General features: G+C 42.1%; 1 protein-coding gene across 2 annotated transcripts in view; it reads right to left on the bottom strand.

The window, feature by feature from the left end:
• The window catches only part of pcdh7b (protocadherin 7b), a 421552-nt gene that overhangs the window by 29462 nt on the left and 376893 nt on the right, over positions 1-15197 (bottom strand). The gene's annotated exons all lie outside the window — the stretch shown is intronic.

Here is a 15197-nt window from a genome sequence, read left to right on the forward strand (position 1 = left end):
GAGTGGTAGGAGTGTTCAATGAGCTGCAATGTGAAGTGGTAATGCAGCCTCAATTTTAGCATTTAAGACAAATTTGGACAAGTACATGGATGAAAGGTATGGAGGGCTGTGGATTCAGTACACGTCAGTGGGACTAGGCCGAAAAATAGTTCGGCATAGACTAGAAGGGCCAAAAGTGCCTATTTCTGTGCTGTAATGTTCTTTGGTTTGATGGTTTTATGGAAATTAAAAATATATATATATCACATCTAATGGTTTGATAATACACTTGAGTGAATAGTTTGTGGGCAAGTTTAGAACCCAGTGACCATTTCTTTTAATTTCAGCTTCAAGGACAGATTATTTGCAGCATTAAACTATTGTTATTGGATAAAAAGCAGAGGAGAAAAAGCAATAAGGCAAATAATCATTCTCATGCAAAAACTACATCATTCTAAAGCAGGAACGAGTCAAAGTAGCAACTCCGACAAATTGATCACACTTGAAGCCTTTGTACATACAATTAGGCATGCAAGTCTTTCATTTCATTTATAGAAGACTTGAATATTTTACGGCAAATAAAACAGTAGAAATGAAACCACGTCTGCACAAAAAAAGCAGTAAAGGAGCACACAAAATTTATTCTTTGAAGTGAAATGATTCTGAAATAATTACATAAATGAATATTTAAAATCTGTTTGACCAAGCAGTACAAAAGTTTCAGGATCATTTCAATCCAAAAGTGTCAAGAATTGTGATGAGCTACAAGTTTGGAAGCAGAAATCAAATTCAAGTGAGACAGTCACCATGTCTGTTGGCTTCATAAAACACCAGTCTTGATATTGTAAGATGAACATTTTTTATTAGATCAAGTGCTGCATTTATTGACCTTTAATTATTCTACAGATTTATATCATGATCCTCAACAGGTTCGACTCCAGCTGAGATAGAAATGAATTGAAGATTTCAAATACGATTGAGTTTCAGTGTTTTTTAATGCTTATAGAGCATGGCCTCAGGCCCTTCCAGCCCACAAGCCTGAGCTGCCAAATACCCCAATTAACCTGTAACCCCTGTATGCTATTGAATCCTGAGGAAAGAGTGGAAAGTACAATTCTGATTCAAGTTATGGAGGAATATAAATAAAACATGATTTTATGAGTGAACAACATTAAACTATTGCATTTGAAAATGGGATCTTAGATTAATAGAAGGATGTATAAAAATAAATCAATAAATAGATATATCCCATGTGAAAAGGCAGATAAAATAAGCAGTGTACAAGTAAGTGACTCACTTTCTGAAAGTAATAAGCATGAGGCTTGCTGAGACTGCTCCTGCATGTTGCTAACGTGTACCTATACAAGAACTTTAAGACCAATGCAATTTTGTATGGCTATTTTCAGACTGCCATTCAAAGTTAGCAGCTTTTTTTTACTAGCCATACTGTTCACAGTAGGCTAACACAGCTTTGCAAAACTGGGGAGAAACAAAAGTGATTAACATAAGAACACAAGAAATAGCAGCAGGAGTGACACTGCTCCGCCATTCAATAAGATCATGGATGATCTGATCATTGACTCAGCTCCACCTGCCTGCCTTTTCCCCATATCCCTGAATTCCTTTCTTGTGTAAAAATATATCTAACTGAACTTTAAATAAGTTTAATGAAGTCACCTCAACTGCTTCCCTGGGCAGAGGATTCCACAGATTCACTACTCTGTGGGAGGGAAAAAAAGTTTTTTCTCACCTCCATCCTAAATCTACTTTCCTGAATCTTCAGGCTGTGTCCCCTAGTTCTGGTCTCCCCCTCAAGTTAACATAATTTTCTTGACTCTAACTTATCCATCCCTTTTATAATTTTATATGTTGCTTTATATGTTGCTTTAAGTATATGTTATATACTCATTCTTCCAAATTTGAGTGAGTATAAACTCAGGTGATTTAGTCTCTCCTCGGAGGTCCTCCTCCTCCTCCTCCTCCTCCTCGGAGGTCCTCCTCCTCCTCCTCCTCCTCCTCGGAGGTCCTCCTCCTCCTCGGAGGTCCTCCTCCTCCTCCTCCTCCTCCTCGGAGGTCCTCCTCCTCCTCGGAGGTCCTCCTCCTCCTCCTCCTCGGAGGTCCTCCTCCTCCTCCTCCTCGGAGGTCCTCCTCCTCCTCCTCCTCGGAGGTCCTCCTCCTCCTCCTCCTCGGAGGTCCTCCTCCTCCTCCTCCTCGGAGGTCCTCCTCCTCCTCCTCCTCGGAGGTCCTCCTCCTCCTCCTCCTCGGAGGTCCTCCTCCTCCTCCTCCTCGGAGGTCCTCCTCCTCCTCCTCCTCGGAGGTCCTCCTCCTCCTCCTCCTCGGAGGTCCTCCTCCTCCTCCTCCTCGGAGGTCCTCCTCCTCCTCCTCCTCGGAGGTCCTCCTCCTCCTCCTCCTCGGAGGTCCTCCTCCTCCTCCTCCTCCTCCTCCTCCTCCTCGGAGGTCCTCCTCCTCCTCCTCCTCCTCCTCCTCCTCCTCGGAGGTCCTCCTCCTCCTCCTCCTCCTCCTCCTCCTCCTCGGAGGTCCTCCTCCTCCTCCTCCTCCTCCTCCTCCTCCTCGGAGGTCCTCCTCCTCCTCCTCCTCCTCCTCCTCCTCCTCGGAGGTCCTCCTCCTCCTCCTCCTCCTCCTCCTCCTCGGAGGTCCTCCTCCTCGGAGGTCCTCCTCCTCGGAGGTCCTCCTCCTCGGAGGTCCTCCTCCTCGGAGGTCCTCCTCCTCGGAGGTCCTCCTCCTCGGAGGTCCTCCTCCTCGGAGGTCCTCCTCCTCGGAGGTCCTCCTCCTCGGAGGTCCTCCTCCTCGGAGGTCCTCCTCCTCCTCCTCGGAGGTCCTCCTCCTCGGAGGTCCTCCTCCTCCTCCTCGGAGGTCCTCCTCCTCGGAGGTCCTCCTCCTCCTCCTCGGAGGTCCTCCTCCTCCTCCTCGGAGGTCCTCCTCCTCCTCCTCGGAGGTCCTCCTCCTCCTCCTCGTCTCTGGGATCAACCTGGTGAACCACCTCTGGACAGCCTTCAAGACCAGAATAAGTATGGAGACCAGAACTGTACAGAGCTCTCCAGGCATGGCCTCACCAGTACCTTGTACAGTTGAAACATGACCTCCCTACTCTTGAATTCAATTCCTCTAGCGATGAAGGCCAACATTCCATTTGTCTTCTTAATAACCTGTTGTACCGGCAACCTGACTTTTTGTGGTTCATGCAAAAGCATTCCCAAGTCTTTCTGCAAAACAGCATGCTGCAGTATTTCATCATTTAAATAATAATCTGCTCTTCTATTTTTCTTATCAAAGTGGAGGACCTTGCATTTACTAATGTTGTACTTCATCTGCTAGACCTTTTCTCACTCACCTAACTTAACTATATTCTTCTGCAGCTCTCCACATCCTCTGTACAATTTGCTTTTCCACTCAATTTAGTATCATGCACATATTTGGCTCCACTACCTACTGTCTCCTCTTCCAAATCATCAATGAAAATGGTGAACAGCTGCAGGCCCAGCACCGACCCCTGCGGCCCCCTTGCACCACTGTCTGCCAATCAGAAAAACCAGACTGAGACCACAGCAAATTGGAGGAACAACACCTCATCTTCCATCTGGGCACCTTCCAACCAGATGGTATTAACATTGACTTCTCTGGTTTCCATTAAATCCCTCCTCCGCTTCTTCTTCCCCCTGCTGCCTTTTCCCCCAGTACACTCGCTGTGTCATCATCATATCTCTCTCTCTCACTACTCCTTTTATCTTATCAATTTAACACCTTTTGACTGTTGATCTGGACTCCTCCCTATACAAAACATCTTTATTCTGACTCTTTACTGTTCAGGTCTCCTGACTCTCTGCCTTGTTAGTTAACCAGTCTCCAATCCTTGCCAATATACTTCCCCTACTCCATTCATCTGTATCTTATTGATAAATGTCTTGTGCAGCAACTTATCAAATGCCTTCTGGAAATCCAAATATTCAACATCAATCTGTTCCCCTCTATCTACCACACCCATTATATCCTCCAAGAACTCCAGAAAGTTTGTCAAACAAGATCTACCCTTTCTGCCTGATGGAACACCTTTGTTCCAAGTGCCTTGGTATTTCATCCTTAATGACAGCTTCAAGCATTTTCCTGACTACAGATGTTTTAACTGGCTGATAGTTATTAGTCTCTTGCCTACATACCTTTTTAAAAAGTGGCATGACATTTTGCTGTCTTCCAGTCTGCTGGGACCTGTCTAGAACCCAGAGAATTTTAGTAAATGACTACCAATGCATCGAATATAACTCCTGGCATTTCCTTCGTTACCCTGGGCTGCATCCCATCAGGATCAAGGGATTTGTCCGCCTTCAGTCCCATTAGTTTGCTCATCACTGTCTTTTGTAACAATTATTTAATTGAGGCCCTCACCTCCCTTTGCATCCCTAACACCACTCTTTTGCATACTGGATGTATCTTCCACCATGAAGACTGACACAAAATATCTGTTCAATTCCTTGGCATACAATGTGGAATGATTCAATCCATAAAATTTGTTTGAGTGGTTTTTTTTTTTTTATTAATAGTAGGATTGAGGTTAAGAAAATGCTGTGATGGTTAACTGCAAAGATAAGGTAGAGTGAGAGAGTTGTAGTTCTTCCTGCTGGCATTTCAGCCCATGGAATGAAACTCAAAAGTCTGCAGACAATGTGAATGCAGTTAAAAAATGCACAGAAATGCTAGAGGAACTAAGCCAATTGCCCAGAGTCCATAGAATGTAAAGATATAGTACTGATTTTTCAGGCCTGAGCAAAGAACAGTAAGGAGTCAGAAGAAAGATGTTTGATATAGGGAAGAGTCCAGATCAACAGTCAAAAGGTGTTAAATTAATATAATAAAAGGAGTAGTGAGTATTTATTTTGGCTGTGTGGAGGGAGAAAGAGAGAGAGAGAGAATGACACTGAGAGTGTACTAGGGGAAAGGCAGCAAGGGGAAGAAGGGGAGGAGGGGTTTAACGGAAACCAGAGAAGTCAATGTTAATACCATCTCATTGGAAGGTGCCCAGGTGGAAGATGAGGTGATGTTCCTCCAATTTGCTGTGGTCTCAGTCTGGCAGTATATGAGACCATGGACAAATATGTCAGCAAGAAAATGGGATGGGGAATTAAAATGGGTGGCCACTGGGAGATCCACTCTATTGCAATGGACAGAGCCAAGGTGCTTAAAAAAATTGATCTCCCAATCAGTGACCAATCTCTCTGACATAGAGGAGACCACAATGGAGTACCGAATGCTGTAGATGATCCCTGTAGATTCACAAATGAAATGTTGCTTCACTTGCAAGGACTCTTTGGGGCCCTGAATGGTGCTGAGGGAAGATGTGTGGGTGCAAGTGGAGCATCTCTTGCAGTCACAGGGATAGGTGCCAAGTGAACAATTGGTAGGGAGGGAGGAGTGGACAATGGTATCTGGAAGGAGTTGTTCCTGTAGAAAACAGAGAGAGTAGCAGAGGAGATTGTGAAGTAGGTGGTGGAAATAGCAAAGGAGTATATGTTGGACATGGAGGCTGGTGGGTTGGTTGGCGATGACAATGAAAATCCTGTTCTTGTTGTTTGTGTGGATGGAGCAGGGTCGGAGCCAAGTGGGGCTATTTGAGGGCACTACCCCTCCAAACAAAGTGCTTTCCCCCTCATATAGTCGCAGCTATCCCTGGCCATCCGCCCCACTTTCTCCTGCATCAGTAGCATCGAGGTTGACACACGCTAGCAACTCTTCACTTGCCCCTGGCTGCATCATTAGTGTGCATCAAGTGTTAGTAGCAAAGGCCGGATGGCATTAACGGCAGGTAGGTAGGTCTTGCCAGCATCCCCCCCACCCCAGATAAATGAGCCCCCCATAAAATTGCTAATCCCCTCCTCTAACATAAATTCTCGTGCCAACCCTGGTGTGGAGGGGGCCAAGGCAGATGTGTGGGCAATGGAGGATATGCAGGTGAGGGTCAAGTTTATGGTGGTAGAGGGAAAGCTACATTGTTTGAAGAATGAGGACATCTATGATGATGGAAGACCTCATCCTGGGAGCAGATGCCACAGAGAAAGAGGAATTGAGAGAAGGGAATGGAATCCTTAGAGGAGACAGGGTGTGAAGAGGTTTAGTCAGAGTGGGAGTTGGTGGGCTGGTAGAAGATGTCTGTTGAGAGACCGAGAGATTGAGGAAAGGGAGAGTGTTTCTAGAAATGGAGCAAGTGAATTTGAGGTTGGTTGAAATCAGCAGCAAAGTTGATGAAGTCAACATGCTCATCAAGGGTGCATTAGACAGCACCAAAGTAGTTGAACGACCTTGCCTGTATAGGCTTATAGCATGAATTGCTCCACAGAGCTAACAAAAAGGCAGGCATAGCTGGGGCACCCATGGCTACCCTTTTGATGTGGAGAAAGTGGGATGAATCAAGGAAGAAGTTACTGAGGGTGAGAATAAATTTTGCCAGCCAGAGGACGGTGGAGCTACATGGCTTTGAGGTCTTTGGTATGGGGGATGGAGATATATTGTGATTGGATATCCATGGTAAACATGAGGCAATCAAGTTAAGGGAACTGGAAGTTGTTTAAATGAGGGAGGGCATGTGAAGTGTCCCAGATGTTAGTAGGGAGGGACTGGACCAGGGAGGACAACAGAGTCAAGGTAAGCAGATAACAATTTGGTGGGGCAGGAACACACAAACACAAGGGTCTGTTGGAACAGTTGGGTTGATCATCTTAGGTAGGAGATAGAAACAGGAACTGAGGGGTTGGGAAACAATAAGATTGGAGGTCATGCTAGGAAGATGACCAGAATTAATGAGTTAAGAGGGTGTGTGTGATACCAGTGGTTTTGGTAAGGTCCTGATGGAGGGGTAAGTCAGAGGAGGTGTCTAAGAGTTGTATTTAGCTTTGGCTTAATCAGTGCACCAGACCATAATAGCACCACCTTTGTCTATGTTCATGGATGCCAACCAGAAGGGGGTTGCCCCTTCACCAATAGTTTCCTGCTCACCTTTTACCTGAAGGCACAGACTGGGCTTTCATGATGATGGTCCAGATTACAGAAAGTCACTGGGAGTCTTGACACCCACTCTACTGAATAAATGTTCAGCATTTTGAAGGTCTGACAATGAACCACCATTCATGCAAAAATCATAACAAAAGCCACAAGAAATCAATCAGAACCAGAACTGAAAGTGGTTGATAATTTCCTTAATGATACAAGTGATGAGAGTAGTGGTTAATCTGGTCCCAAATACATAATTAGCTTCGTGGTTTTAAAGAGGGTACTAACAGGAGTGCAGTGTACTCATCTATTAATACTGGGTTATGAACATACGACTTACGGACAACTCGTACTTACAAACAAATTGAGCCCCCAATTCATGCATGCACATAATGGTACCTCACGAATGCCCCTTCCGGGATGCCAGACATCAGTGGAACGAGAGTAAGTGTTAACTTTTAATCATGATTTTTTTTCTTTTTTAATCTAAATTCTAAGAACTGCTTCTTTAATGTGTTTTAACAGAACTAAAACAAACAATTGACTAACTGATGCTGAATAAGAACCATGTGCACCTGCGTTGTCTTATCTACAAATTTGACTTAAAGACAGATGAAGGAACAGATCTCATTTGTAACCTAAAGACTCTCTGTACTGGAAAATCAGGATTATAATTATAAAGAATATAATTTCTGATTTCGGCTAATATAATTTAAAGCTTTTTAATGGCAGAATCTATCGAGAAGCGCCTCTGAAAGCCCAATATATTTTTTCATTTGCATGGCAACTGGCTTTATAAACAACATGGCAATATTAGTTGGGCTTCTGATCAAAACAAATTTGTGATCAAAATGACTCCACTCAAAAAATTTAGCCAAGACTCTGCTTTCAGGCAATGCATTTCCATAAAATATCCTCATCAGCTTTAACATCTGTTAATTATAAAATTCACTTACCCACACAATTACTGCCCTTTAAATAAAATAACCTCATTATGTTGTACTACAGGTTGGGATTTATGATCCACACCTGATCAAATTACTATGAATGACATAATGCTCAAGTAATATCATTTAGTTTAAGATGGTGAGAATTCAAAAGTTAAGTTGGTTACAAGACATTATACACTGTGATTGTGATCCATGATAGAATAGGAATAATATTGTGGGCAACTTTATTTTTATGACATGAATGTTTGTTGCAACATTTTACTGTGTGAATTTAGACTTTCGGATATGCTTGACAAATGCAAAAGCTGCAGATGCTGGAACCTTGAGCAAACAAAGAATTGCTGGAAAAACTCACCAGGCCAGACAGCATCTATGGCCAGCCAATGTTTGGGTATAGACAAACAGGAAGTGGGTGATATACCTTGCATTAAGGGGAAAAAAAGCTGGAGAAAGGTCACAGAGGTGCTGGGGTGGAGTGCGGGGTAGAGGGACAGGTGGAGGGAGTGACCAGTAAGGGGGGAGGGCAACCAAAGCTAGAGGGGGAAAAAAAGTACAGGAGTGAATACAGAGGAGATTAAAAACAATGGAACCAGATTTATCTAAAATTAGAAATATCAATGTTTATACCGTTAGGTTTAAGGCTAACCAGGAGAAAAATGGTTGTTGTTCCTCAAGTTTATGTTTGGCCTCACCCTGACAATGAATGAGGCAAAGGGACAGACATGTCATTGTGGGAATAGTGAGAGGAGTTAAAAGGTTGGTTACAAGAAGTTCAAAGTACTTGCCCATCTCCCTCCCCCTTCCTGCTGGTCTGTCCAACTCTCATACATTTCATCCTATACCTCATTACTCTTGGGGTCATCCTCTAGCTTTTACTCCCTTTATATTTGTGATGTTGCCCATCTCTTTATTTTTGATATCATTGTGGTCCTGTAACATTAACTGACTATTTGTACTCGTGGATGCTATTTGGCCTGCTGAGTTCCTCCAGCAACTCTTTATTTACGATTTTCTTGAATTTGGGAGCTTGGATTTCATTGATGCTACCAGTGAAGCTGAATTGCTTGACTCCGCTTTGATTAACTGGGTCTTAACTTTCAAGATAACTGGATTTCTCACTATAACATCACAGTAAATCTCAGAAAAGCAGCACCGCTACCCTGGGTTCGTTAAAGTTTTCTGTTTTGCTGATTTTATGATGCAGTTTTGAGAATCAAAAGATACTCCTCTCCCTGTTTGCATCAGCATTCTAAAGGAATGACACTACAAATCTCTGCAGAATGGATGAATTTAAAGGAGATTCAGGTTCTTACCCAAATTAATGAGTGAGAGCAGGAGGGGGAAGCTAGTGGAGTTGTTTAAGTGAACCGGCGTGGACTTGAAGGGCTGACATGGCCTGTTTCCACGCCATAAACAGTTATATGTATCACCGAACATTCCATCATTAAACTGAAAAAGAATTAAGCACCACACAGATATAAAGCACTCTCTAATAGTGCTGGAGACTGCATTAGCTGTAAAAAAGCACATCAGTTATTGTGACCCATAATGTATATTGCGATTGCTAGGAAGAAAATCTCATAAATCTTTCTCACATGCAGTGTCTCTCAAACTTTTGTCACTAAATAAAATATTTAACAGAACATCTATAATCCAGATGCTAAATGTTTTTAAGTGGGCACATGAATGCAAAACTGCATTGATCTACACCAAAGAAGGTCAATTCTTGTGGAAGATACATAAAGGTTTGTGAACACCCATGACTGATCTTGGACAAAACTTATGCTACTTCTCTTCACTTGTGGTGGAAAAAAGAATGTCATGAATTACTCTTCCAAATCTTCATGCACATATTGACCAAACAAGGTTAATTCCTGTGGAAGATGCATAAAGGTTTGCAAACACCCATGAATGATCTTAAAACTGATGCTACTTCTCTTCACTTGTGGTGGAAAAATAAAATCACCTGAATTACTCTTGGAGACCTGACCATGGATCAAAGCCCAGCCCTTGTTAGTACTGTACTCCAGGAGAAGAGAGAAAGCAAAGCAAATGACAGATGCTACCACATGGAACAACTAAAGGAATTTATAAGAGGCTAGGCTGATTACAACCCAAGCTTAAATTTATCCTCAATGATTTCATGTATAATATATTGAACATGGATTGAAAACCCATGCCTTGTCTCATATAATAATTTTACAGCCACGTGGAGATCATTAAAAAAGGTGTAGAATATTGAGTTCAAGTTAAAACAGCCTGTGACCACAGAGGGCACGGTAGATGCCACAACAACCCTCCTTCATGTTATTATGTGGAAGAGTCACTGACTTCCCAAGTGTGACGAGAGGCCTTTCAGTAAATGAACACGGATAGAAAATTTATTGGTGCTGTGGAGTAGGTGAGATGGCTTCCAGATAAATAATTTGGCTACTAACTGCATCAGTAGTTTGTTCCTGACAAAGCTATTAAACTTTCTTCCTAGCATTCAGAATTATTAAAAACTATTAATGTTTTAAAAATATTGGGGATTAGAAATTCAAAATCTTGAAACGTAAAAAGACTCAAAAAATTTTAAATCACCCAAACTCTTAGAGAAGTCCAAATTAACTAATAGTTCCCTTAGTCCTTCACAGATATTATTTATTTACTGGGCAAATACTTCAAGCACCTAGTACAACTTGTTAGAGGACATTCGAGTAGGTTCCATTAACAATAAGTGGTGGGGACTTTCTACAACTTTCTTAGCCTAAATTTAGTATTCTAAAATTGCATGGACATCTTACATTTTCTCATTGTTAAATGGGGAAAAATAAATAGTTTTGGGACAGGGGGTCGGGGGGGGGGGGGGGGGGGGAGGGTGCGGAGTGGATGAATGCCAATATTCCTCTTCAAAATTTGAACCTAACTTTCTAAACATGGCAGTGATGAGATGACCCGTTAGAACAAGTCAATGTAGCCCTGGCCATGAAAGTTTGGTAATTGAAGTGCCAATGTGAATGTCTCTTCCGACCTTGTGAAAATCCTTCAGTTTCAGCCATCAAGTTGCAGGTAAACTGCAAATATGGTCACCATAAACTTCACATTTCAGCAAGATGATATTTTGCAATGTAGAGAAGCAGTTTTGTGATGAAAATTGAAAAAAAAAACATAGTGTAATTGTTTGCCATTGAAAATACAAAAGGATATTCAGCTGGTTCAAGCTCCTGCTCTGTGATGTGAATATAATGCACTCTGATGCCTTCTTTCACTTTTCTAGTGGAAGCTAGAGTGGAGCTGACAGCTGCTGATTCAGCACTGTTACACGCTAGTGTGAGAGAGAAAGGGAAAAAAAAAAACACTCTCTTACCAAACCTGATTAAGCATCAATGACTGACAGATATAAAAAGCATGGATTAAAAAAAAACTCTATTGAGTTTTTATGTTCAGTTGTACAGGATCATCCCTCAATCAATATCATCAGGAATTATTATTTATCATCAAGCTTTCAAGGTTTATTATATACAAACCACGCTGTTACAGAGCATAGAATATTACAGCATGATACAAGCCCTTAAGCCCATAATGTTGTGCCAACCTATGGAAACCTACTCCACAACAATCTTATTTTTCCATCCCTCACGCCCATAACCCTTTAACTGTGTTCGGAAGAAGAAAAGATTGGCATTATTCTCTAGGGCATTTCACGAAATATATTAAAAAGTGCAAAATAAAAACTCATGCAGAAGAGTAACTCAGCAGGTTACCTAGCATCCAGTGAAAGCAAAAGGCAATCAGGCCTGTGCCCTCCATTGGGAGGGCTGAAAAACAGGCAAATGCCTGAATAAAAAGGTTGGGGGGGGGGTAGGGGGGAGCAGAAGGAGGAGACAGGTTACCAAGTGTGAGGGGAAAGCAGGAAAAAGAGCTCCAAAAAAAAAAAAGGCAAGCGGTTGGGAGTCAATGAGATGAGGGAAAGATGGATACCAGGGAGGCGTTTAGCAGAAATTGGAGGTTGATATTGATGTTGACTGCCAAGACAAAAAAATAAGGTGGTATTCCTCAAATTTATGAGTGGCCTTATCTTGATAATACACAAAGTCGTGCACAATCATGTCAGTGTGGCAATGAGGTGTGGAATTGAAGTAGTTGGCCACTGGGAGGTCTTTGCTATTGCAGTGAACAGAACAAAGGTATTCAACAAAGTGTCCCCAAATCTGCATCCAATCTCCCTGATGTAGGGGAGGCCATATCGGGAGCAACAGATGCAGTAAATGACGCATACAGACTCACAAGTATTGCTTCACATTGAAGACCTGTTTAGGGCCTGAATAATGGTGAGGGATGAGGTGCAGTTGCAAGTGTAAGATATCTTGCAATCGCAGGGGTAGGTACCAGGGGTTTGATTGGTGGGAAGGTCTGAATATATAACGGAGTCCTGGAGGCAAAGGGGAGTGGAAGGAAGGTATATCTAGTGGCGGGATCGCATTGTAAGTGGTGGAAATTATGCAGAAAGATACGTTGGTGTAGAGGCTGGTGGGGTGGTAGATGAGGACGGAGAAAACTCTGTCCTTTCATCAGTGGGGAGCTGAGGCAGATGTGCAGGAAATAGAGGAAGTGCGGCTGAGGGTTTAATTAATGGCAGTTTAGGGAAGCCATATTTTCTGAAGGTGGATGACATTTCAGATATCCTGGAATAGAAAGTCTCATTCTGGGAGTAGATGTGGTACAGATGGAGGAACTGAGAAAAAGGAATAGAACTGAAACAGGAGATAGGGTGGGAACAGGTATGGTCAACTAATTGTGGGAGTCGGTTTATAGAATATATCAGTAGATTGCCTTCCGAAATTCAAACAGAAAGTACAAGTCCTGCCAGGAAGAAGGAGGGTGGTGATGGAAAAGGATTGGTTAGCTTTATTATCTAGAAAGAGGCAGCGCCTTGAGGCCTTCTTTATGGAGAATGGTAGTGTATAGGGATTGGATGTCCATGGTGAAAAAGAGGTGGTCTGTCAAGGGAACTTAAAGTTGACCAAGTGATGGAGAGCATGTGAAATGTCCAGATGAAGGTTGGAAGAGATTGGACCAAGGGGGAGAAATGGAATCGAAGTCTGATGATACTAATTTGGTGAGGCAAGACCACACAGATACAATGGATCCACCAGGGCATTTGTGTTGGTGGACCTTGGGTAGGAGGTAGAATTGAGCAGTGTGTTGTTGGGGAACAATGAGGTCAGAGGCTGGAGGAACAACACTTTATATTCTGACTCAGCAGGCTCCAGGCAGTCAGGATAAATATTGACTTTTCCAATTTCTGTTCTCCCTCTCTCCAGTCACCATCTTTGCCTCATCCAGCTGTCTCCCTCCCTCCAGCTCTGCAGCTCCTGTCTTCTCCAATAAGAGCTATTTTCTTAGCCCTCTGCCCCATCATCTCCAAGCACCTTTCTCTTCTCCCCTCTCCCACCTGTTTGCACCTATCAGAAGCTAGCCTGTGCTCCCCCTCCTCCCTCCCAACCACCTTGTTATTCCTGCGTCTACCTGTTTTTTTTTGGCAGTCCTGAAGGAAGGCTAAAGTCTGAAATATCGAATGCCTTTTGCTTTCTATGGATGCTGTGTGTCCTGCTGAGTTTTTCCATCACTTTTGTATATTGCACTAGACCCCTGCATCTGCATATTTCTTGTTTACTTCATACACGACGTTTTGTTCAAAAGGAGTGTTTGCATGACAATACTGAGTACAGTTCAAAAAGTAATTAACTTTCTGTAAAATGTTAGGAAAATCCCAAGATTGTGAAAATAGCTCCATAAATACAAATCTTGCAATATTTAAAAAAAAAATGAAAGGCGTTTTAAAATCTGGATTTAAAACTTAAAACACTTCAATTTCATTTCCATCTGCATATCCTCAATCAATCATGCACATTGGACATACATGTCATTCAATACCTGAATATTGCTTGAAATAGCCACTGATCTATAATTTATCAAGCACTTAAGCAAAGTCATTATTGAAAGATATGTTTTTAACATAAAAAGCAGGCAATAGTCTTTTCACTCTTGTCAGATCTTAAAGAGATCACTGTGTACTTCACCGTAGCATCAAGAAATAAGCAAATGCCTTCATTGGTCAAAAGTAAGTTTTGCAAATATATGTCAAAGCACAAGTAATTCCCATAATATATGTAAGCTGGATTCATATTTAAGCATTTCTCAATGGTACTCAAAAGATCTGTACAATAGAATTAGAGCAGCTCTCATTTTCCCAATCTACTTAACATTTTTACATTGCAATCACCAGCTGTGGGTGAGTGATTTACTATAGACATGAGCTGTCCGTACAGTTTTCAAATTCTCATATTCTTCTGCCAAACATATTGGAACACTACTAATACTGAATATTCTGATTACTGAATATTGACAACATTCCTGTAAAAGTTTGTATTTCTCCCTCATATGATCAAACTGATTTTTAAGTAGATGTTGTGCATAGTTAAGCTGCAATTATTTGTGGGGTCCTCTGAAATTATTGAAGCCATAATTCCTATTATTGTCATCATGTTACAGAGAAGTAACTTGTCTTAGAATTAAATAGTCATATATTTATTATAATCTGACTAAAATATATGTATTTTCTCATCAAACAAAATTGCCGCAAAATTAGTCACCAGAAATTGGTGACTTGAACCTGAAAATTGTGCAGGATCTTTTCATAGTCAGAGATCACAAAAATCAAAAATCACAAAAATCAAACCCACCCAGAGACTAAACCATCCTCCTCACCTCAAGTCAAATGACTTGATACCTGGGCTACCCTCCAGCCCAGGAGTATGAAAAGTTAGTAGATTCATTTATTCTCTTTGCTCTTTCTCTCTTCTGGAAGATCCTAGGGTTGATCTTATGCTGCTGTATTTCTCATTGGAGCAGTGGTTAAAACAAGGCATGTAAAGTTACAAGGGTCGCTACCCACATTTATCCTCGTACAGTTCAAGCAGTGGAGAGGCATCTGCCAACTTCAGCAGTGATGAGATCCGACACGTCTACCGGGACCAATGCCTGAAGAGGGCGCACAAAATCAGTGAACCGGTGCAGACTCGAAAGGCCAACATGGCCTGTTTCCGCTCCGTAAATGGTTATATGGTTATAAAGTGTCTGTGTACTGGGTAGGGTCTCCAATTCTTGTGTGTACCACTATGATTTCACCTGGTATAAATGTATGTAGAATGGAATTCTTTAATCTGTGTGCTTACCTTCACCTTGAGGGATGGGAAATATTGTTTGTTCAAATACTCATTAGTTTAC

Source organism: Narcine bancroftii, chromosome 3 (genome assembly GCF_036971445.1).
Source record: "Narcine bancroftii isolate sNarBan1 chromosome 3, sNarBan1.hap1, whole genome shotgun sequence".
NCBI classification, from domain to species: domain Eukaryota; kingdom Metazoa; phylum Chordata; class Chondrichthyes; order Torpediniformes; family Narcinidae; genus Narcine; species Narcine bancroftii.